This window comes from Arachis ipaensis, chromosome B3 (assembly GCF_059453495.1).
Source record: "Arachis ipaensis isolate K30076 ecotype BB chromosome B3, ASM5945349v1, whole genome shotgun sequence".
Lineage (NCBI taxonomy): Eukaryota > Viridiplantae > Streptophyta > Magnoliopsida > Fabales > Fabaceae > Arachis > Arachis ipaensis.
The window spans coordinates 56,269,918-56,273,707 of NC_142438.1; the positions used below are offsets into that span (position 1 = coordinate 56,269,918).

At 35.0% G+C, this 3,790-nt stretch overlaps 1 non-coding gene across 1 annotated transcript; it reads left to right on the top strand.

Annotated features, from left to right (window-relative positions):
- Positions 1–1,786: 1,786 nt before the first annotated feature.
- On the top strand, positions 1,787–1,894 carry LOC148570715 (small nucleolar RNA R71). The gene has a single exon (XR_015908737.1). It is a non-coding gene; the product is annotated as a small nucleolar RNA R71 (small nucleolar RNA).
- Positions 1,895–3,790: the final 1,896 nt, after the last annotated feature.

Genomic DNA, 3,790 nt, shown 5'->3' on the forward strand with positions numbered 1-3,790 from the left:
GCATGCTTTCTTCTCATCCTCCGAGCCATTCCTGCCCTGTAATCTCTGAAAATACTTAACACACATATCAAGACATCTAATAGTAATAAGAGAGGATTAATAATAAGCAAATATAAGTCCAAGAAGCATGTTTTCAATTAAAGCACATAATTAGGAAGGCAAATGTAAAACCATGCAATTAATATGAATAAGTGGGTAAAGAGTTGATGAAATCCACTCAATTAAGTACAAGATAAACCATAAAATAGTGGTTTATCAGCCTCTTTTCCATGTTTACAGAAGGATGTCCTTGAGTTTTAAACTCAAGGGAGTCCTCATTCAATTGAAGGACTAGTTCACCTCTGTTAACATCAATCACAGCTCTTGCTGTGGCTAGGAAGGGTCTTCCAAGGATGATGGATTCATCCTCATCCTTCCCAGTATCTAGGATTATGAAATCAGCAGGGATGTAAAGGCCTTCAACCTTTACTAATATGTCCTCTACTTGTCCATAAGCCTGTTTTCTGGAATTGTCTGCCATCTCTAATGAGATTTTAGCAGCTTGTACCTCAAAGATTCCTAGTTTCTCCATTACAGAGAGTGGCATGAGGTTTATTCCTGACTCCAGGTAACATAGAGCCTTCTCAAAGGTCATGGTGCCTATGGTACAAGGTATCAGGAACTTTCCAAGATCCTGTTTCTTCTGAGGCAATCTCAGTTGATCCAATGCATTTAGTTCATTGGTGAACAGGGGAGGTTCATCTCCCCAAGTCTCATTACCAAATAAATTGGCATTTAGCTTCATGATTGCACCAAGGAACTTGGCAACTTGCTCTTCAGTAACATCTTCATTCTCTTCAGAAGAGGAGTACTCTTCAGAGCTCATGAATGGCATAAGGAGGTTCAATGGAATCTCTATGGTCTCTAGATGAGCCTCAGATTCCTTTGGTTTCTCAAAGGGAAATTCCTTATTGATCACTGGACGTCCCAGGAGGTCTTCCTTCTTGGGATTCACGTCCTCCCCTTCCTCTTTGGATTCGGCCATGATGGTTATATCAATGGCCTTGCACTCTCCTTTTGGATTTTCTTCTGTATTGCTTGGGAGAGTACTAGGAGGGATTTCAGTGATCCTTTTACTCAGCTGGCCCACTTGTGCTTCCAAATTTCTAATGGAGGACCTTGTTTTATTCATGAAACTTACAGTGGCCTTAGATAGATCAGAGACTAAATTTGCTAAATTAGAGGTATTTTGTTCAGAGTTCTCTGTCTGTTGCTGAGTGGATGATGGAAAAGGTTTACTATTGTTAAACCTATTTCATCAACCATTATTAAAGCCTTGTTGAGGCTTTTGTTGATCCTTCCATGAGAGATTTGGGTGATTTCTCCATGAGGGATTATAGGTGTTTCCATATGGTTCACCCATGTAATTCACCTCTGCTATTACAGGGTTCTCAGGATCATAAGCTTCTTCTTCAGAAGATGCCTCTTGAGTACTGTTGGATGCAGCTTGCATTCCATTCAGACTCTGAGAAATCATATTGACTTGCTGAGTCAATATTTTGTTCTGAGCCAATATGGCATTCAGAGTATCAATTTCAAGAACTCCCTTCTTCTGAGGCGTCCCATTACTCACAGGATTCCTCTCAAAAGTGTACATGAACTGGTTATTAGCAACCATGTCAATGAGTTCATAAGCTTCTGCAGGCATTTTCTTTAAGTGAATGGATCCACCTGCAGAAGTATCCAATGACATCTTAGCTAATTCAGACAGACCATCATAGAATATATCCAGGATGGTCCATTCTGAAAGCATGTCAGAAGGACACTTTTTGGTCAGTTGCTTGTATCTCTTCCAAGCTTCATAGAGGGATTCACCTTCTTTCTGTCTGAAGGTTTGAACATCCACTCTAAGCTTGCTCAGCTTTTGAGGAGGAAAGAACTTGGCTAAGAAAGCCGTGACCAGCTTATCCCAAGAGTTCAGGCTATCTTTAGGTTGAGAGTCCAACCACACTCTAGCTCTGTCTCTTACAGCAAAAGGGAAAAGCATGAGCCTATAGACTTCAGGATCTACTCTATTAGTCTTAACAGTATCACAGATTTGCAAAAATTCAGTTAAGAACTGAGAAGGATCTTTAGATGGAAGTCCATGGAACTTGCAGTTCTGCTGTATCAGAGAAACTAATTGAGGTTTCAGCTCAAAATTGTTTGCTCCAATGGTGGGAATGGAGATGCTTCTTCCATGTAAATTGGAATTAGGTGCAGTAAAGTCACCAAGCATCCTCCTTGCATTATTATTATTTTCGGCTGCCATCTCCTCTTCTTGTTCGAAAATTTCTGAAAGGTGCTTACTGGATTGTTGTAATTTAGCTTCTCTTAGTTTCCTCTTCAGAGTCTTTTCAGGTTCTGGATCTGATTCAACAAGAATATTCTTGTCTTTGCTCCTGCTCATATGAAAAAGAGGGAACAGAAAAATAATAATAATAGGGATCCTTTTTGCCCAGGTATAGAGGTTCCCTTATGTAAGTAGAAGAAGAAAAGAAGAGTAGACGAAAAGAAGAAGAGAAAATCTGAACTCAGAGAGAGAGAGGGGGTTCGGATTTTTGGTGAGTGAGGAAGAGATGTTAGTAAATAAATAAATAAATAGAAGAAGATGAGAGGGGGAAGTGGATTTTCAAAAATAATTTTTGAAAAAGAGTTAGTGATTTTCGAAAATTAGAAGAAGAAATAAATTAAAATTGAATTTTGAAACAATTAGTTAATTTAAAAGAGTTTTTGAAAAAGAGGGAGATATTTTCGAAAATTAGAGAGAGAGAGTTAGTTAGGTAGTTTTGAAAAAGATAAGAAACAAACAAAAAGTTAGTTAGTTAGTTGTAACAAATTTGAAAATCAATTTTGAAAAGATAATAAGATAAGAAGTTAGAAAAGATATTTTAAAATCAAATTTTTGAAAAAGATATGATTTTGAAAAAGATAAGATAAAAAGATATTTTTGAAAAGATATGATTGAAATTAGTTTTGAAGAAGATTTGATTTTTAAAATCACAATTAATGACTTGATTCACAAGAAATCACAAAATATGATTCTAGAACTTAAAGTTTGAATTTTTCTCAACAAGTAAGTAACAAACTTGAAAATTTTGAATCAAAACATTAATTGATGATGTTATTTTCGAAAATTAGGAGATAAAGATAAGAAAAAGATTTTTGAAAAATATTTTTAAAAATTTTCGAAAATAAATAAGAAAAGTGAAAAAGATATGATTTTTAAATTGAAAATTTGATTTGACTCATAGAAAACAACTAGATTTTAAAAATTTTTGAAAAAGTCAACTTAAATTTTCGAATTTTATGAGAGAAAAGGGGGAAAGATATTTTTTTTGTGATTTTTGAATTTTTAATGATGAAAGAGAAAAACATGAAAATGATGCAATGCATGAAAATTTTGGATCAAAACAATGAATGCATGCAAGAACCTATGAATGTCAAGATGAACACCAAGAACACTTTGAATGTCAAGATGAACATCAAGAACTTATTTTTGAAAAATTTTTGATGCAAAGAAAACATGCAAGACACCAAACTTAGAAATCTTTCATGTTCAGACACTATGAATGCAAAAATGCACATGAAAAACAAGAAAAGACACAAAACAAGAAAACATCAAGATCAAACAAGAAGACTTACCAAGAACAACTTGAAGATCATGAAGAACACCATGAATGCATGATTTTTTCGAAAAATGCATAAAATTTTTAGAAAAAATGCAATTGACACCAAACTTAAAAGTTGACTCAAGACTCAAACAAGAAAC